Source organism: Mustela nivalis (assembly GCF_964662115.1).
Source record: "Mustela nivalis genome assembly, chromosome: 7".
Lineage (NCBI taxonomy): Eukaryota > Metazoa > Chordata > Mammalia > Carnivora > Mustelidae > Mustela > Mustela nivalis.
In genome coordinates, this window is record NC_139026.1 from 55,516,146 (window position 1) to 55,537,494 (window position 21,349).

Genomic DNA, 21,349 nt, shown 5'->3' on the forward strand with positions numbered 1-21,349 from the left:
TTCCGTGAGCTGAGCGTCCTTAGGCGAATGACACACACGGTCATTCCTGAATCTCTTTCTTTATATTGAGAAGATGAGGGTGAGGATCTTGGGATAATGTCTCATTTACTCTGATGTGTCAACGTAAAAGGCAAAGTGTAAAACTTAATATTAGAATATTAATCCTGTATATATAGGAAACTGAATTCCTGCAACACTATATCTTTCCCAAAATTTAACTGAGTTTTATTTTTCCTTGGTAATTATATTTTATAAGTAGGTAACCATATTTTATAGTAAACAGTTACTATAACTATAGTAAGTTATAGTAGGTAACTATATTTTATAAGTAGTTGGGATGAGCAAGGCTGATGCTATGATATAATCTCTTAGCTAATTTTGAGATAAAGGACTTAGTAAAACCTAATGGACACAACACAGTTCTAGAGATTCAGTCACTAGATACATAAATTTATCTTTCTTCTGAGTCACTTCATTGTGTGTGTTAATGATCTTTTGTCTCAGTTTTCTCATCTGAAATTTGGAAATATCTGATTTCTTTTTTTTTTTTTTAAGATTTTATTTATTTATTTGACAGAGAGAAATCACAAGTAGATGGAGAGGCAGGCAGAGAGAGAGAGAGAGAGAGGGAAGCAGGCTCCCTGCCAAGCAGAGAGCCCGATGCGGGACTCGATCCCAGGACTCTGAGATCATGATCTGAGCCGAAGGCAGCGGCTTAACCCACTGAGCCACCCAGGGGCCCCGGAAATACCTGATTTCTAATATTACCAAGAAGTTAGGTGTCTAATAAACACTAATTGAATCATACCCATGACATTGAATATTTTCCAGAAAAATGCCCATTGCCTTAGAAAAAGCTAAATTTGAAGTTACATACTTGGGACCTGTCCTTTTGCTCAAAGACTGATACCCTGAGCCCAGCATTCTAGAGTGCATTGTCTTTTGCTGTTCTTCTTGGTTGCTGGGAAGGTTTTGTGCCTGGTGCAGAGAATAACCTTCATATATTCTTTGATTGATTAGATACCTAATTTTTACACACTAGATCCCCTTTTTGTTCAGAAGAGAGCAGTAGGTAGCTAACTTTGGAATATCTACTGTCAGGTTATATGATGTGTCAGGGGCCACATCAGGCCAAGTCCCAACAACCCAACCTCAACAGGAAAGCAAAACCAGCTAAAGAGACTTGTGGGAGCAAGTGAGCCAGTTTCCATTTCTGGATGGAAGAAAAAAAAAAAATATATATATATATATATATATATATATATGTTTTAAAGGCACCAACTATGCTGTATATTACCACTTACATGATGTGGTTTAATAAAATATACTATAAGTATTTAACTCTATGACTTATAACAATGTAAATTAAATGCCTGAGTATGAGTTTTAGAGTAATTGGAGTCTGGTGGGTCTGAAGCAGGTGTCTGTGTCCCCAGCGTTTTTTAATAATCCTAGGCCAGTCTTGGATCTTAAGTACTCTAAAGACCAGTTAAATGGAGCTTGTTCTTTTTTTTTTTTTTTTTTTTTTAAATTTTATTTATTCATTTGACAGAGACACAGTGAGGGAGAGAACACAAGCAAGGTAAGTGGGAGAGGGAGAAGCAGGCTTCCCGCTGAGCAGGCAGCCCGATGCGGGGCTTGATCCCAGGACCCTGGGATCATGACCTGAGCCGAAGGCAGACGCTTAATGACTGAGTCACCCAGGTGCCCCTGGAGCTTGTTCTTGACTGTTCAGAACAACCTTTCATTGGGCACTGATTTGTCAAAGTCATCCTGGGGCCAAGGTTCAGAGATTTCTTTCTTCCTTCCTTCCTTTGTTTCTTTCTTTCTCTTATTGTTTTTTAATTAACATATAATGTATTATGTGCTTCCGGGGTACAGGTCTGTGAATCATCAGTCTTACACAATTCACAGCACTCACCATAGCACACACCCTCCCCAATATCCATCACCCACCACCCTATCCCTCCCATCCTCCTCCCCTCCAGCAGGACTCAATTTGTTTCCTGAGATTAAGAGTCCCTTATGGTTTGTCTCTCTCTCTGATTTCATCTTGTTTCATTTTTCTCTCCCTTTCCCTATTATCCGGTTCAGGGATTTCTTAAGGACACTAGCTAGAACTTGGTGTTCTAAGGCCCACCATGAGAAGAAATTGTTCCTGAAAGCCCACCATGGATCAAATCTTTCATGTTTATGTCAACTTGTAGAATTAATCCAACTGTCCCAGCCACAACTCAGAAGACAGTAAATAAATAAAATGAATAACATGTTCTTGCAAACATACATCCCTCTGTACAGTTCTGCATTGTAGACTACCACCCGTAAGAAAAAAGCCAAAGTCTGCATCAACAGCATTGTGTATGCTCCCTGGAAAAGAGTTCATTTCTCACTACAGTCTTCTCACAGCCAGGTCAAGTCCGTGAGATAAACAGTCAGTTGCAAGTTGTATGTTCTTTGTTTTATTTGAAGGTGTTTATCAAACACGCTACCCACCAATACTACTACAGGTCCTAGAGTAACTGGGGAGTACTCACACCTAAGCTATCTATGAACCAAATTCAATAGCTTTCATGACTCCTCCCACGTTCAGGGAAGAGGTTGCCCACCAGGGTACTTGCTCCCACGAGTTAAGCAAAGAAACAAATTTAACCGTTGAGGCTGGGAATGTGGGCACTTAGTGTCCTCCATCCTGAAAGCAAACAATGTCTTCCATAATATAGAGGCAGTCTAGGCTGAATGTAAATTCAGCAGTGTGTGTCTCTCAACCCTGTTTGAAGGAGATAACAGATAATGTTATTCCACCAGTTGTGTGAAGTGGGAGAGGGTCAAGAAAGCATTTGCAGCTTAGAGCACAGGCTGTTGAGATACACCCAATCTTAATACAATCCTAAATCCCTGGGCGGCAGTCACGTGAACAGAATTTGTAACTGGCAAAGACATTTTTTTATTATAAGTTAATGTCTATGTGAGATGGAGCTTGTGTGAATGAGTTAGAGAGAGGTAGAGAAGAGAGGAGGGGGGCGGGAGAGAGAGAAAAGTGGGAAAGACAAAGCGAAAGATGAATGAGAACCAGTAATGTCAGGTAGAGATGAAAGAAAAGCAGTATAAAACAAAGGGCCGTATAAACGAACTACTAACTTCTGGTGATTGCGGAGATACGTCACAAATAGAACTGGGGAGACACGGGATTAGGACAGCTCACTGAAAGTTCAGAGTGCGGCTGTGGGCAGAAAAAAAGACAGATGAGATGAGTAACAGGAAAACCAAAGGAAAAGGCAAAGGTAAACAACTTCAAGAAAGAGGTAGGAAACAAGATGTGTATTTGGAATTTAAATGAATTATTTTTGTCTCCCCAGTTTTTCACTTATAATGTGTTCTGCCGGTGACAGTCTAATTCCCAATTAAGATATGCTAATAAGGCTGACCATATACCATGGACTCGCCAGGCCTGATAAGCAGCTTATTTTCTTTTTGGGTTAGGGGGAAGGCGGTTATCTTGTCTTTCCACACCTAAGTTTCTCATTGGCATTCCTCCTCCAAAGAAACAAAATTACCACGTATTGTTCTAACAAATGTTTATTTTAGTCTAATATACTTTCATCTCGGGTGAATTGACTACTAACTGCTCATATAAACTTTGTATTCCCCCATTGGCTTTCAGTTACTTTGATCAAGAATAATATTCACACAAATCTCTTTTATTAATGGGGAAAATTGATTTCATTCTGGTCTATTTATCTGTGGATAAGTATAATTATTTTTCAAGACAGAATGCAACTTAGGAGGCTGCAGATACGCCTTAGAAGTCACATGGAGGGAAAAGGGGGGAAGTCATGCCACAGAGTCTGCCTCCTGACCCGCAAATAACAGACAGTGAGTATGAGCTGCATCCTGGTAATAGAATGAGAATCTGGATGGCCTTTCCAGGGATGTCAGCAGGAGCGTTAGAAACTGACGGCAAGGCTTAACATATGCAGGAATGGGTTGCCGAGTGTCCAAGCATTAGGAAAGGCACTGTCCACGCATCATCATGTTTCCCAGAGGTGGAACTCGCCCTTTCCATGTGCCCGTTTCTCTAGTGACAGTCCCTGCCCTGTGGTTCTGCAGGAATTCCAGGGTCCTTCCTGAGGGCTGCTAGCATTCCCAGGAATTGCTTATATTCTGCAAATGTTACTGCCAAGCCCTTGCTACAGAATTCTCCCAGATTTCCTCTGCTGGGCTCACTCTCACCTCTGTGGTGCACCAGCATCTCCGGTCCACACCAAGCTGTCATTCCAGAGCCTTCCTTTATTTCCCAAGCTGACACCAACATACATGAAGATAGAGAGATGAGCGGTGGTTAAGATTATGAGCTCTGTGGTCAGACTTCATGAGGCCAAGTTCAGGTTCTGACCCTGACGGGTTGCATGACCTCAAGCAAGTTACATAACCTGCCTGTACCTCGGTTTCTCCATCTGTGAAGTGGGACTGATCATAATAATTCCTTCTCAGAGTAGCTCTGAGACTCAATGAATTAAGGATAGGTGGGGTGCCCAGAAGTTCACCAGGGACACGGTGAGCCCTCGGTGTTCGTTAGGACTAGTGAAAGGTTGTAGCAGTTTAGAAATTTTACCAAAGACTTCAGATTATAAGAAAAATTACAAGTTGGGGAAAACGGTGTGAAACTGGCCACGAGTTATTGCTGCTACTGGAGACACTGTCTCAGAGCCTCTGATGGGGGGCTTTCCTCCCTGCCCTCAGCCTGTGCTGCTGCTCTCCTGCTGGAGTCAGTCTCTTCCAGCTCGCATTCCTCCCTCATCTCCCCCACCCCTCCAGTCCCAGACCAGAGTCCCTAATCTCTGAGTCCTGAGGAAGCCCCAGATCAGTAAACAGCACAACAGTGTCTGCACTCTTGCTGGACAACACTTTCATTTACATTATTTGAAACTCTTAGGTCGTCAAAGGCTTAATCCCTTCTGGGATTGGACATGGAGCCTCGCATGTGCAATAGATACAAATCCCATTCAAGAATTCCCTCGCATCCTCTCGCTCCCCCCCCCCCAAAAAACAACAACAATCTCTTACTGAAGATGAATTCTCCTGGCATTGCCGGGATGGAGACAGGCCTGGGAGAAGTGGGAGCCCATCCCGTGGCTCAGGATTCACCCATCGGCATTGAAAATGTTAAATATGATCCTTTGACTAAGACAAGCTTGTTTCGAGCCCTTGAAGCATGTTCGGTGCTGCCGATGATCGTCAGCTGGAGGAAAAATCCAAGATACTTCAAGACGTGGTAGGGAAACAGGATGAGTGAAGAGTTTAAGTTGGCAGCAATGACTCTGAGAACCATCCCTTGGAAATAACGCGATGAAGCTGGAAAGGGAAAGCAAAGATCACATGTTCATTCCCCACGCTTCTCCTCACTGCAAAACACACCGGTTTTATGCTGTAATCACCTTGACCTCTATTTCCTCTGCCGAATAGTTTTCTTGAAAACCGTTTCTGTGCTCCACATTGCTGCATCCGATGGCTTTTCTTAATCTAGGTTTTCTGCCTCAACTCTTGAGAGCATTTGACATGATTGAAATTCTCTTCTCTATTGGACCTCCTGGTCCTTCATCTCCTGATTTGCCCTGGGCCTCTGATTCTGTCTCTCACAGTTTTGTCATCTTTTCTTCCCACTCCTTTCCCAAAAGATTAGAACCTAAGGCTTTCTCCTTGACATTTCCCCCCGGTTTCTTAAACTTTCCCCTCTAGTAACCTTATTCATTGCCGTAGTTTCAACGGTAATTTCTCTGCAGATGAGTCCCAGATTCCTGTCTTTAGCATTGACATTTCCCCATCTACACTTACTTTTTAAACTGCCTTCGTGTTAGATATTCTGCTGTAACCTTAAACTCAAACTCAAAATCTTCATCGTCAAAACTATTGGCATTTGTTAATCTCTCTCTGTCTCTTTTTAAACTAATGGTTCTACCGTCTTCTATTGATGTAGATTTAGAATCTCTGAGTCAATGTTTTCAATTTTTGTTTTTTTTAACCATGATCCATGGTAGGAGCTACTTTTTCCATCTTGACTAAGTATACAGATATAGACACACAAACACACGTAACTAGAAGTTTCACAAAATGGTACTTACCTCACCACGTGTGATGTCCTCTGTTTTATTCTGATTAATTCCATCCCACTAAGAACACCTGATTGTGACCCATTAAATTTGGGTTCATGATCCATTAAGGAGATATAAATTGCAGTTTTAACAGTACCGCTTTTAGGGTCACCTGAGTGGTTCAGTCAGTTAAACGTGGGATCTTGCTTGGCCTTGGCTCTGGTCTTGATCTCAGGGTGGTGAGATCAAGCTCCTGCATGGAGCACTGCGCGTGGAGCAGAAAATACAGCTTCTATTTATTTATTTATTTATTTATTTATTTATAAAATACTGCTTTTAAATAGTATTTGATTCATCTTTCTCTTTAAACTCCCAAACCTAATCAGTCATTAAGAAATGACCTTATTTTGGGGAACCAGGGTGGCTTGGTCTGTTAAGAGTCTGCCTTCCACTTAGGTCATAATCCTGGGGTCCTGGGATCCAGCCCCTGTTTCCCTGTTTAGTGGGGAACCTGCTTCTCCCTCCGCCTCTGCCCCTCCCCTAGCTCATGCTCTCTGTCTCTCTCTTTCAGATAAATAAATAATATCTTAGAAAAGAGAGAGAGGGAGAGAGAGGGGTTTGTTTTCAAAGTGACTTGCGTATTAAGTCTCGTTTTTCTATTTGCTCTCTGACTTATCCAAATGTCACCTCCATTGGGAAGTCTTCCCAGGTTTCCTTACCTGGGCCCCATCTCACGCTCCTCTAAGCAACTCTGTTTCTTTGGTTACACCTCCCTTAATTTGCTTCGCCATCGAAAGTATCACACACCATAACTTTCTGTTTTCTTATTTTGCTTTATGTTTTTCTTTTTAGACCTTGTCTTTTGACAATAAACAATGTATTTCTTTGCTTTTTTATGAAGACTTGGCATCCCTAGCACTTAGAACTGTACTGTGCTTAGAGCATAGGCCATGACTAAAATCAGGCTGGAGGGAAGAATGAATAAAGTCCTGACTCCCAGCAGCAATAGGGACTAAGGCCTCCTCCAGGGCTAAAGAAAAGGAGGTACCGACAAACTCTTTTTCTGTTTTTATTTTTTATTTAATTTAATCAATCAATTAATTAATTTATTTATTTTATTATTTTTTTAAAAGATTTTATTTATTTATTTGACAGACAGAGATCACAAGTAGGCAGAGAGGCAGGCAGAGAGAGAGAGAGAGGGAAGCAGGCTTCCTGCGGAGCAGAGAGCCCGATGTGGGGCTCGATCCCAGGACCCTGAGATCATGACCCGAGCCGAAGGCAGCAGCCCAAACCACTGAGCCACCCAGGCGCCCCTGTTTTTATTTTTTAGTTAATTTTTTTTTTTATCCACTTTGGGTCCTGTGCCCGCCCCCATGGCCAAGGGATTGACAGGTGCTGATTGACTTCATGCTTCAATTTGTTGCCCAGTATTGAATCATTCCCTATGAATGGCTCCAATCAAGCAAGGCACACCCCAAGGAGTGGGGTCTATTTAACCCCAAACGTTGGGTGTTGCACAGTAGTAGTGGGGGAGGGGCTGGAATGGGTATTGAGAGACAACCAGAGATGAAGTAAGATAAGGCCTCTTCACCATCTAAAGCGTCACACCCCATAACCTTTTTATGGAAAAAAAAAAAAAATCCCAGAGGAAATACTGGTTAAGTAGGACAGAAAACTGGTGATTTCACACGGATAATTGTACCTGGAGTTGTATATGTGGTGAGTTAATGGATGAACTGGGATCATGACTCAGGTCTTAGAACTCCCAATCTAATATTTTTTTCATTGCATCAAACTGTCTCCTTCATCGTAAGAACTGATTTCCTGATGTGTGAAATATAGCTAGTGTATGAGATGTGGCACAGCTAATAAAAATGATTACAGTTCACCTCTTGTGGAAGGCTATTTTGAACAGCCTTAATGAATCATATGAGATAAAAATAATAATCAGAACACTTTTCAAACTATCCTGCAAAATTGCCACTGGTCTTCCTCTATTCCTAAGCACTCAGGGGTGCCCCCTTCAATAGCAGGGGGTACTCACAGCCTGAAGAATCATGGGTTAAGTTCTGTGGTTCATAATTTTAAATTATATGAAAATTCTTCCGTTCACAGAGTCAGTTTCTTTCCCAGCCAATGGCCTTTGCTAATCTGCATGGCTGTTTAGCTCCATTAGAGGGGCAGGTAGAAGAAGGTCTAAGGCAACATCACCTGTCCAGAGCATTGAAGAGCAGCCTGAAGCAATGTCACCAACAGGCAGATGACAGTAATTCAGAGTGACTGATGACAACACCATGAGAGTCAGGCAGGACCATAGAGATCATTCAACCCAAACCTTGAGATATCATGAGGCTCAGGACAGTGGAATGAGTCATCAAAGTCACACAACAGGTGAACGTCAGAGCCAAGACCAGGCTGAGGTCAAGTCTCCTAATGCCTAGTCTTTGACCTTGGTGCTGCCTTAGCAGGGAGAAAGAAACTAAGTTCATTTGACCAAATGCATCGAGAAGAGACACAATCTAATGAAGATGAAGGAAGCCATAGCAACATAGGAATCCATTTTCACAGTTCCTATTTCTGGAAGGTCATTGAACCACATCAGTCAAGTTATCTGGGACACGGAGTTGTAGGCCTAACCTATCCTTTTATATTCAAATGATCTCTTACCCAATAAAGTACATGTTTTTAAATTATTTTTCTTTTTGGATGGAGTAAGTTGTGGTCTTAAAGAAGTGATGATGGGGTGCCTGGGTGGCTCAGTGGGTTAAGCCTCTGCCTTTGGCTCAGGTCATGATCCCAGGGTCCTGGGATGGAGCCCTGCATCAGGCTCTCTGCTCAGCGGGGAGGCTGATTCCCTCTCTCTGCCCGCCTCTCTCCCTACTTGTGATCTCTGTCTGTCAAATAAATAAATAAATAAATCTTAAAAAAAAAAAAAAAAAAGAAGTGCTGAAAGCTCTAGACCTTTCCCCCAGATATCTGTATGTGCATTCACAATTTTACAAACATTTTCGAGGGTTTCGTGAAATTCTTGAATCTCATTCATGGCACAAGTACAGCCTTCAGATAGCTTTAAAGAGACAGTATGGCTCAGGGAAGTTGACAAGAGCAGATCATGACTCATCTCAGCTGTCTCTAAGAGTCTTGATGGTGGGCAAGAAGGAATTCTGCCGGCAGACTGCCTTCGGACTTCAACTGCACACATGCTGTTGGTTTTCTTTTCTGGAAAATCTTCACTGATGTGGATTTTCCCCAAGGGTACTGATGTTAAAATCATGGCAGAAAGAATAGGATGTCCCGAGCACATCTTGTTTCTTGACAGTGATAGTTGTATGTGCTTCTGTCAAGGTGGCAGATACCGGAACTTTGGTTTATAGGAGCAAAGCATAGGTGATCAGGCCAGTCAGTAAGACGGGGCTCCAGAACAGGGCTGAATAAAATGACTGAACAACTTGCAGTTTCCCAAGTTGCCATGCATCTTCATGCCTCTGTGGCATGAATTTGTTCCCTCCGCCTAGATTATTCTTGCTCATAGTGTGCATCAGTCAGGATTCCCCAGAGAAACAAAACCAACACAAAAAAATACATATATGGGATTGAAATATAAACATATACTTTAGTAGAAATGTATATTTATATATTTGATATCCCAAAATATGAATATATATATTTCAAAATAAAAAAATATATAGAGAGAACAATTTATGTTAGGAAATTGGCTCATACAGTGGTGGGAGGAGGTGGGGAAGTCCAAGTCCAAATGTTCAGGGTGAAGAGTGGCTACTGCCGTTCATGTCTGAAGGCCATCTACTGGCTGAATCCTCTCTTGCTGGGGGAAGGTCTATCTTTTGTTCTACTCAGGCCTTCACTTTACTGGATGAGGACCACCCACATTATGGAGGGCAATATGCTTTACTCAAAGTCCACCAATTTAAATGTTCATCTTATTTAATATATCCTCAAAGAAACATGCAGAATAATGTTTGACCCGATATCTGAGCATCAAGACCCAGACAACGGACACAGGAAATTAACCACGCACATTGTTTGCCTGGAAAGTTCTCCTAATTTTTTAAGGTTCAGCCTAAATATCTTGCTCCTTCTACGTTCTGCCACTGGACTCAGCACATTCTTATATTCTAAACTATTTTCCACAGTATTATAATAATCTGATCACAGGCCTGTGGTCTCTGTTAGAGGGCAGGGACTGCATGCAAGGTCTATTGGAGATGATATTACCAGATGATATGCTAGGCCCTACCCAATGCCTAGCATAGAGTTCCTCGGTGCGATTGGTGGAATAAGGTGATGAATTAATGGAAAGATTCAGAAGTTAGAAATAATAACAGCATTGAGTTGTTTAATCTTCAAACAATGGGCTTATTTTCTGAATATTTGTTGCCTCTGAGATGCAATAGAGCTTGGCCACCTTGTCCCAAGAACACATGTACACACATACCCATATTTATTTTGACAGACCCTGGGAAGATTTGCCAAGGTCGTTAGTGATGCATACAATAATTAGCCCTTCCTGCTTTTCTCAGGGCAGGATGAAGCATAGGGAAAAACCAGGTTTGTAGCTGTAGATAAATTTGACTTTAATGCATGTGGAGAGCCCTTTGCTGATTGTCTGAACTTGGGTACAATTTGTATAGTCTCAAAAACTTGTACTTTTAGAAAAAAATCAATCATTTGAGAACAACAATAACAATACCTACAATACGTGTTAGAAAAATTAAGTGCCCAGTATATATAGTAGGTACTTAGTAAACATTGATTCTCCTTCCCTCTTCTTTATTTAGGTTTGATGCAATATCTAGTACATAGTGCACTAATTGTTGAAAGTAATTAAGAACATGTTAATGAGTTCTAAAGATAGTCTGGATGTCTCTTGATGTTCTAGGCTTCCTTTCTATCTTCTTTCACTTGTTGACCAAAAGGGAGAACATAAATTGTGTAAGAGATGGTCCCATATGAAAAAAAAAAAAAACAGAGTTGGTTGGTGTGTGTACAATTTTGTTATTGCTATTGTTAATTCCTAATGTTTTGGGGCAAACAGACACTTCTGAGAATCTTCAGAAAGCGAAGGACTCTTTCCCCAGAACAATGCACATACACAGGATACTATGCATATAATCTCAGGGAGCTCATGGATCCCAGAGACTCCAGGCTAAGAACCCTGGGTCAGGGGTGTCTGGATGGTTCACTCGGGTAAGAATCTGCCTCTTGATTTTGGCTCAGGTTGTGGTCTCATGATCTTGGACTCAGGGTTGTGGAGCCCTGCTCAGGTGATAGAGGCCTGCTTGGGCTCTGTGATTAGCAGGGAATTTTCTTGATATTCTCTCTCTCTCTCACTCTCCCCCTCTTCCCCCCCTCCCTGCCCCTCCACCTCCCACCTCTAAAATAAATAAATCTTAAAGAAAAAGAACCTTGGGTTAAAATCTCCTCATGTGCTGTCAATCTTCTGTTCGTTGCCTCACATTCCCTCTCTCTCTGTCTCTCTATCTTGTCTCTACCTCTGTGTCTCTGTTTGTCTTATTATCTGTATCTTTATCTACTTAACTAATATGTTTAGGATTAGGATAAGGATTGTGGATGGATAAATGGATGCTTAAATAAAAAAAGTAGAGGGTAAGAAAGAGCTATGGAGTTAGAAGGACTGCTTCCCCTACCCCTGCCCCCACCCCCCACCTCCCCTGGAAAGTTCCCTGGTGGTCACCTTGGAGTTGCTGATCTACTATAAGGCAGAGTGCAGTAACGGTTAAACTCATGGCCTCTGGAGTTAAACTGCTGGGTTCAAATCCTGGTTGTGTGTGACTTTGGGCAATTAGTTCTGTCTGTCTCGCAGTTTCTAAAGCAGGGCTAATGATAGTACTACCATGTTCAATTGTTGCAAGAATTAAATAAGCTAAGATATATATGGGTTTTAGAATAATATGTTTTAGTAAGTGCTTGGTAAACTGTTAGTTATAATTATTTATTTTGATGATTGAAAACACCAATAATATAATTACTTATATACAGAGCATGACTTATTACAAATAAGAAATTCAATATCGCAAAGAGGGACACTGTGATTAGAAATCCCCTCTTCTGAAAGAGAACTTCCCTTCCTTTAAGGCGACTTACTCTTATATAGGAGTTGTAGGCTAATAGGGTATTTGGATACCATCCTGCAATTTTTCCCTGAGACCCAGTGAGAAGTGGGATCCAATGTCCATAAGATGTTTTTTCTATCATAACATGGTCTTCTATTAGGAGAGGAGGAGCCCAAACCTATTTCTAGACATCACTAAGAGGGTGTACTGTCCTTTTGTCTCTTACTTAGGAAGGGTCTCTAGACCAGTAATTATGTTTATACCAAGGCAAAGAGATATACCATTATATTGAATTATAAAGCTGACACTTTCCCATGAGAGGTTGCTTAAAAAAAAAAAAATGAAAAAAAATGTAAATGTGCAGTCATCACTGTTTACACTTCACAATTTTAAGGTAAAAGTCTGTCTAAAATGGAATCTATTTTTCCTAATTTATAGGTCTTGTTTACATTTTGGCCCTTCATTCTTCTCTTACAACATGTGTCTCCTCACTTTTTAAAAGGAAAATGTTAACCATTGCAGAACTGCAGCCAAGCTGTCTAGTAAGTGCAGTGTTAGCAAGAGGGAAGGACCCAGTAGCCCCACCCCTCCCACTCCTCTCCCTACTCCCATCTCCCTTCTCCCATTCCCGGAGGGGGAAGGTAAGGCCAGTCTGTGTCCAGAAGGTGGCACTGCTTGTATAGCCCACCTGGGAGGGAAGGGTGGTGGCCCCTCCTGGGGTGGTCAGGGCAGCTGCACGGGGTTGGGGGTGGGAAAGAAGGGAGAGGAGGTAACTAGGAGGTGTGGAGGAAACACTGAGCGGTGGCAGGTGGTCGTTTTTCTACTGGTTCCAGAGCTGTGAACTGTCAGTTTTGAAGGGCGTGTAATTTAATTCTAATTGTAAACTGAAGTGGGAGGAGATGCCGGCCTGAAGTCTAAACGCATTGACAGGCCTGGAGGATATCTAAAATCCCGAGGTCTCCTGGTAACCTACTTGCATGAGAATCAAGGCTCCTCCTGAGAGGAAGTCAGTTTTAAGGAAGAAGGAGCAGGTTCTGAGCTTGACCAGTTAACAGTGTGGTCCTGGGTCTCTTAAGTACGAATTGTTAAGTCAGCCTGGCTCCTGAGTCTGCATCTTTGGGGAGAAAGGAATCTAAAGAAACATCCAAGAGATGGTTGATGAAAAGTCCTAGGCACTGCGGTACAAGCCACACAACCTTGGGACTCTCCTGACAGATGGTAACACCAGTGGTGGCTCAGGCCCAGAGCAGGGCCCAAGTGCTGTCTCTGCGGTGGTGGGGACATGGCTAAAATGCTCATAATTGCCATGCACCCAGAGCTTACTTTCTGCCTGGCCCCTTGCCAAGTGCTTCAAAGTCTTCTCTCACTTAGGTTTCAAAACAAATCTAGAAGGTAGATTCTATTTCTGGGCTCGTTTTATAGAAGAGGACACAGAGATGGACTTGACATGAGGAGACCACAGGGCCTGGATCTTGGGCAGGCTGGGCCTTGCCCAAGCACATGGCTGCTGCCCCCTTACCCTTGGAGCCCATCTGAGCTTTGGGCAGGCTGAAGGACTTGCCCACAGTTCCTGCCTGGAGGACCAGATAGTGTTGGGGTGGAGGATTCAACAGCCCGGCATCGTCCTGAGATCTTTGTGGTGCTCCTAGACTTGAACCAGGCCATGAAGACCTGGATTTGGGAAAGGAATTTCAGGCAGGGGTGAAGGCAGGAGAGGGTGAGATGTGAAAGGGACAGTGAAAGGCCAGTCTGAGTGGGTACAGGGGTAGGGGTGAAGGCTGTGCAGGAAGAGTGAGATGGAGGGGCAGGTTGCCATCTATGTTGCACATGTGGGCACAGAAGGGACACGTGGTGAGCTGAGCTCCACTTCCGTATGATCCCAGAAACCTTCGAATTCTCTTCTGTCTGTGGCCTCACTCCCCAAACTTTGAGTTTTTGGTGCTTACCAGAAGCCATGGATTATTTATAGTCCCTGGTCTAGCTAGCCCCATGAGGTTGGCATAAAAAAAATTTTTTTTTTCTTCCTGAAGAAAGTTGAAGAAAAAATAGCTTTACTGTCAATTCTCAATTATTCGTGAGGAAATATGGTTCTGGAAATCCACAGATTTCAGTAGCTAATGGCTTTGCCTTCTTTTGCAGCCCATGTTTCACCACTGCTTCCAGAAACCAGCAACACTGAGTAATCAGATTTTCACATTTACTCCTCCACGTCCTCCATCTGAAGTGCTAATCAGCAGTGAAATGGCCCAAATGTGGACAGCGGGAGGGAGAGGGAGCAGAGGTCTGGAGAGCTGTCCATTAACACGTGAAGCTCCTGAGACATCCAGAACTGAGCACTGGAACGTTTGTGCCTGTGCTGCTGTGGTTGGCTGCTGGTGGGAGCCAAATGGTGAGATGGGTGGGCAAAAATCTGGGGCACAAAGGCTGTGCCTGTCACTGAAGTTCAGAGGTCAAGGGTATCCCACAAAACTACCAGTTTGCAGGGGAAAGGAGTTCAGTCAGGAACTCTGTGTACCTCATCATCCCTCTTCTGTTCCTCTGGATAATGGCTTTGTGTGGTAAATATTTATGCAATATCTGAATTATTGGTGATGTCATGTGTGCCCTTGTATCTTAGAACATACTGTGATTTAGAATTGGAACTTTTTATCATCGCCATTTCTGCTAAGTAGAATCTATTCCTGATGTGAAATGCAGGACCTTGGGAGGAACATTAGCCAAGAGAAAAGGGCCTGGTGTGTCATCTGAAGAGCAACCCTCCTTTCTCTTGTAAGCAAGGAAGATGGGCTTTGGTCCCATAAGGAGGTTGTCAGTGGGGGGTGATGGGGCTGGAGAGAAGGTCAAGTGTTTTCCACCTTTCTTGACAGTAGGAGCATACAGAGCTTACCACAGGCCACAGGTAGAGGCCCCGGGGCAGGAAGAATCTCGGGCAGCCAAGGGATGTGGAGGAAGATGGTGAGGTCATCTGGCAGGCGGAGGAGAGGCAGGGAAAGCGTGGGCTCTATGTGGTTGCAGCCTCTGCTCCGACCTTTGTCTACTGTTCTGATCAAGTGTCTCAGAGAGCAAGCGCCGTGACAGTGCCTTTCTCTCTTGTAGCATACTGTCCATTCTTCCGTGGCCTCTGGCGTCTCACCCCTGACAGCTGCTACCCCGGCCTCTTGTAGCCCCAGAGCCATGCCCAACCTATTGCAGCTTCTTGCCATGCCAGACTCACCCCTGGATCTTCATCCTCAGGCGAATCCAGATCCTGATGGGGCTATGCATGGCTTGGGGGTCTGGGCCGCATATCATGGTGCATTGAAGCCCAGGGAAGGGCTGATACCTGCAGAGAAGAGAATCTTTGAGGGCAGATATCTATTGAGGTTCTTCCCACACTCAGCCGCCTCCCATCTTCTTATGGGACGTGAGTGACTACGATAATGGTGGAAAGACAGAGTTAGGTAGGAAATTTGAGCGCTCTTATAATATGGAGAGGAGATTTCTGTATATAAATGTTGGAAGAGTTTATTCCTGTGCCCCGGGATTCTGAGAGCAGGCATTACCACTGACCATGGCCTTTCAGACCCCAGGGAGACTCGGCCCTTGATGTGCTAGGTGGGAAGTCTGTTTTGGTGCTATGTTCCTGGAAAAGCTGGGCTTGAAAATGGGACAGGTATTTACTGGATTGTCTGGGGACTTAATGCTTGCTTCTGGCTCCGTGAAGGGTTAGGTGTGTTATTTGGCCATTAATGACACAGTCCTGGAAAAAATCACGTCGCCAGCCTGACTTCAGTTCCTTCATTTGAGAAATGAGGGGATGGCAAGATAATGTCGAAGGTTATTATTTGCCTCGAATAGGCTTTTATTGTAAGTCTCTGGAAAAACAGCTTACATCTCTATTTCCTTATCCACAAATGGGGATTAAAATACCCACCCTTACCTTTTAATCTATAGGAAAACCCTCAAACCTCTGGGGAGGAAAAGCATTATTTAAATTCAGAGTAGGATTATTATTATATTCTATTTGTTCTCTCCTAGTCATTCATCACTGCCGCGCTCTACAATTATGCTCTGGGGTGAGTTATGTGAACAAACAGTCGCACTAGGCAAGTTTCTTGAGCGATGGGCCATTCTCCTTGTGCTGGGTGGAAAGGACACCCAAAGTCTTTTACTGAGTTATTTGAGTATGGAACTTGCTATCTATTTAATATACAAGCCAAGATTGGAATACATTACTACCTGTATAATATGAGATTGGTGGTTATATCTCCTTTCCAGTGTTTTCTTGTCTTTGAATTTCTGTGGGCTTTGTTTTGACCAGTTCTGACCTGGGAAAGCACAGCCTGAGTCCTCCTTGGCTCACAGCAAGACCCTGATGATGTCTAAAATGCAAAACCTACCTGGGGTTTAGAGTAGAGCCAGGGTCCCCACGCCTGGAAAATCTGCAGAGCCCAATGTACATAAATAAAGGCATACCTCACCTAGCTAAACAAATACACACAGGCTTATAATTGCTTTTGTATTTTCCCATTGTAGCCACCAGAGGCCTCCCAATTGTGGGCGATTTTAATGTCAGTGGAAATCTACTGGGAATTAACAACAACAACAAAAAATCATTTTAAAATTGAATAGAATGTCTACAAAAGTTCAAAGTCTGTTACCTTGTTCATTCAACATCGCTATTCATGCAAAATGCCATGCAAATCAGTCCTTATTTACTGAGTACTTTGCTTCAGTAACCAAAAAAATGCTAAGAAAAAAATGGCTTATGTTTAGCCATCTATTTTTCCAAAAATAGGACAGCAATTAAAGTAGTACCACATGATGTGACTGATGATATCAGTGCAGGAAAAGAACACCATCTTGGTGCTGATGCTTAGGGCTGAGCCTCTGTCCTTCATCAGGGGCTGGGCAGTGTGTCCACAAGGGAAGTCCTGGAGAGCCAAGGCCATGAGCAAAGGGGCATAGAATGATGAAATTATCTTTTGTGAATAGGCATGACAACTGGGCCTTCCAACGGGGGACTTCAGAGACCTTTTGGCAATCTGATTTCACCTCTATGGTGCTCACTTTCTTCTATAAAAATGAGAGGTTTGGGCTATGTGGTTTCTAAGTCCTTCAAAGTGTGTGACTGACTATTTTCCAAAACATTTAAGACCACTTACTGTGCATCTGTTATATGCGATTGCCACACAAAGGGCTTTACAAATGTTTTCTTATTCAACTATCATGACCAGTAAGAAGAGGCAGCATTATTTTACTGATGGTGGAAGTAAGCTCAGAGAAGTGAAGTTACTCACCGATGGTCACACAGGTTGTAAGAGATAAAGCCAGAATTTGTACCCATATCCGTTTTGTTCCGGAATTTCTCACTGCCCATGTCTTTTATGCATTCCAGACCGAGAGAATAAGTTCAGTTAACCTACATAATTTAACTCCTGAGGTGTAGTGTCAGTTAAGAATTGTACTGGTGGTAAGCAGCGGATAAGACAAAGGCTTATGCATTCACGCATTTATTCTTTCACATAGTGTGGCAATAGGTTTGAGGCAGGTATGATGGCTCTGGGATCACCAATCATCTTAGCTCCTTCTGTCATTCTGCTTTCCTATACTCTGGGATGTTGTTTCCATCCTCTAGGTGGACCTAGGATCCAAGATGGCTGACAGAGATCCAGCCATAACATCTGAGTTGCAGGCTTGAAGGAGGAAAGCAGAATACAGTTGGCAGGTCTCCAAGCTGAGTTAGCTCCACTGAAGTAACATTTCCAAAGTTCCACATAGCCCCTCTGTTTATAGCTCAGTGACCAGAATTTAATGGCATGTCCACACATAGTGGTGAAAACAGAAAGCTGACAAATGCAGTCTTTATTCTGGATGGCAAATGACCCAATTAAATAGCAGGGTTTATGCTATTAAGGAAGAAGGGGAAAATAAGTACTGGAAATCAAATAGTTGTCTCTGCCACAATTACCAACTTCATAGTTACTTCCAACTCTTTCCTGCTCTTGGAGCTCTGATTTTGTTCCAGTTTCTGCCTCTCCCTAAGTCTCTCTGTTAATCCTGAATGGTCAGAGTCAGTCAATGGTGGTACCATTCCCTTGCCTGTGATGGGTTGTGATTAAGCAGAAGAACTAATTCCGGATGATGAGGTATAAGAGGACTTCTGGAAAATTTTTTTTCCCCCTCTTAAAAAAGTGATGTGTGGGAAAAGACTGACTCTTTCTTCTACTAGACATTGTCATGTCTGACAATGACACCTGGAAATATAGTGGCCTTCTTTTGTAACCTTGTGGAAAACCTCTTTCTGAGAACAAAGCTGTCCTCAGAGGATGGCAGAGGGGAGAGATGGAAAGAAGCTGGATTTTTGAGGATGAACTAACTCTGGAGCTGGACTACTTCTGGACTTTTTACAAAATACATTTCCATATTGTTTAAGTCAGTTGAATTGGTATTTTCTTACTTGCAGCCAAGGTCATGCCGACTGACATGCAGGAGAAAGAAAGAAAGAAAGAAAGAAAGAAAGAAAGAAAGAAAGAAAGAAAGAAAGAAAGAAAGAAATCCATTCCTTTATGCCCTCAGGATGGCAAACTTGACACTAGTCTATGCCTGTCTTTTTTTTTAATTGCCATTGAGAAGATACCTCTACATGGATTATTTAATGGGCTGGGGGTAAAATGAGAATATTTTGGAATTGCGAGAGGCTTAACTGCCACTCAAGATTCAAAGAGAGTCAGTGATTTCTCCATGGTCTAGAGCCATAGTTAGGGGTAGAACTGAAATTGGGGTCAGGCTGTCTGAAGACCACCCCCTCCAGAAGCTATTTCATCACACCATTGTCCCTCTTCCCTTCAGTCTGCCCACTGCTGCAAGATGGCCCCTGTGGCCTTGCCTTTCTGCCCCTCCCATTTAACCCCTCTAGGTTCCATTCTAGCCGTGTTGAAAATGATGACTTAAAATTATAAGCAGGAGATAATTTTTGGTTTTAGCTGTTGCTGACTATATCAGCCATGGCTGTCACCCTTCCTGTCTAACTCCTCTTGCCAAAACATGCTGGAAATCATTAAGATGGCCATGTCTCCTTCCCTTGAAATCAGACCCAGAGGGCTTCCATGTGCTCAAGCCCCATCTGCTCTTCATTCCAGACCATATCATGTCACAATTATTCCCAATCATTTCTCATTTGGCCAGCCAGCATGCACCTGACTGGGAGAAATTCCCCCAGTGAGAGGCAGAAGTGTGTGCAGTTGTCCATGGTGGTAGGAGAGATGCTCTGGGACTTAAGTGATAGGCTCAATCATATTATATGGAGAGTCTCCAAGAGAGGCAGTGTGGTAGTGATGGGCTCAGAAGTCAAGCCAACCCAGCTCAACTGCCTACTGGTTATAAGACCTTGGATAGTCTCTTTAAATTCCCTGTGCCTCAGTTTCTTCACCTGTAAATTGAGTATAATATCTTTATTACAGAGTTTTGGTAAATACTAAATGATATTATATATATATAGTATCTATCTATCTATCTATCTATCTATATATTATCTATATATGGGGCGGGGAGTCTGGGTGGCTCAGTCATTAAGCGTCTGCCTTTGGCTCAGTTCATGATCCCAGGGTCTAGGGATTGAACCCCTAATCAGGCTCCCTGCTCTGCGGAAGCCCTGTTTCTTCCACTCCCACTCTCCCTGCTTGTATTCTCTCCCTCTCAAATAAATAAATAAATAAATAAATAAATAAATAAATAAAATCTTTAAAAAAATAAATAAAGTTCTTAGACACTCAATAAACTATTTAAAAAGGCCTAGAAGGCATTCAATGAACTCTTAACTTTAGCCATGGAATTATGATGGATTCAGGCTTTAACTTGTGCCTTGTTTTTTTCTGAGTTAATGCTCTTTGCTGCTGTTTCCTCATAGCCAGGGAAGAGTTTAAGTGTCCATCCTCCCCATTCACAGATTCTTATAGTTGAAAGGAACTTGGAAGTCTGTATCCTGGTCTGCTTGATCCTGGCCTCTCATGCACTCAGGATTATTACAAAAGAAGTCAATCCAACAGGTGAAGGCCGAGTTACCATGACTCCAAGAGTTACCATCATCCTTCCCCGAAGAAAATATCCCCCAAGAGACTCTTAAGGCACCAGAAAGAACAGCACCCTGTTAAGGGCTTATGGGGGAGATCAGCCTGGCTCTCACCTCTCCTATCTCTGCCTACCCAGGCCATTCTGGTCTTTCTTCAGTTGGGGTTTCTCCGTGTGTCTGAGGACCCCTATATATCATCTGGTCTTTCAAGGCTAGATAATTCCAGAGAGAAGGGAGATCTGGGTATTACCTTAGTTACCCTGAGGAAGAGATAGAACAAAATGGATGAATTGGGGTGAAATGGTATCCCCTTTGCTCTCAGAAGAGCTCCATCTCCTGATGGGCTGATCAACATGATGTGATCTCAAGAATGTAATATTATCTTTGATGTTTATCATCCTCCCTAGAGGTGGAGGGAGAGGGACTGGAGCCTTTGAGTTCTCCCATGAGACTCTTGGATTTGATCAACAATGACCTCATAATAGCTGGTAAATTTGGTTAATTCTATTAGTGTGCTCCACTTAATTGCGATGGTCATATTAGTTCCCTGCTCAAACACAGGCGTATCGTTCACTTCTTGCTTTTAGCTTCTTGTCTGTACTGATGACTTAGGGATAGGAACTCCGCTGTGGCGAGCCTGATGCCTGCATCAGCACAAGCATTCTCAAACTAACCCCAGCATAATTCAGGGAATGCTTTCCATGTCTTCTAACAGAAAATAGGGAATAGTAAATGAAAAAAAATTAAACAGACTCCTAAGGGGAACATTCACTATTTTTTTTTTTAAGATTTTATTTATTTATTTGACAGAGATCACAAGTCAGCAGGCAGAGAGACAGGCACAGAGGCAGGCAGGAGAAAGCAGGCTCCCTGCTGAGCAGAGTCTGATGTGGGGCTCGATCTCAGGACTCAGGGCTCATGAACTGAGCCAAAGGCAGAGACTTTAACCCACTGAGCCACCCAGGTGCCCCATATTCACTATTTTAAGATTTGAGGAGCTAGAAAATATTTTATGATAAAGTTAGGCAGTCCTCCTATCATAGGGACTCTTGAAAAGTCTTCGTTAGGCACTTGTTCCAGAGAAAGGCTTGAATATATGGAACAAAATCTGC

At 42.9% G+C, this 21,349-nt stretch overlaps 1 long non-coding RNA gene across 1 annotated transcript; it reads right to left on the reverse strand.

The window, feature by feature from the left end:
* Positions 1-5,076: 5,076 nt before the first annotated feature.
* Positions 5,077-20,669, reverse strand: LOC309869634. Its single transcript, XR_014314295.1, has 3 exons — positions 20,488-20,669; positions 15,075-15,509; positions 5,077-5,352 (listed from the first exon to the last, which is right to left on the reverse strand). It is a non-coding gene; the product is annotated as an uncharacterized lncRNA (long non-coding RNA).
* Between the last annotated feature and the right edge of the window lie 680 nt (positions 20,670-21,349).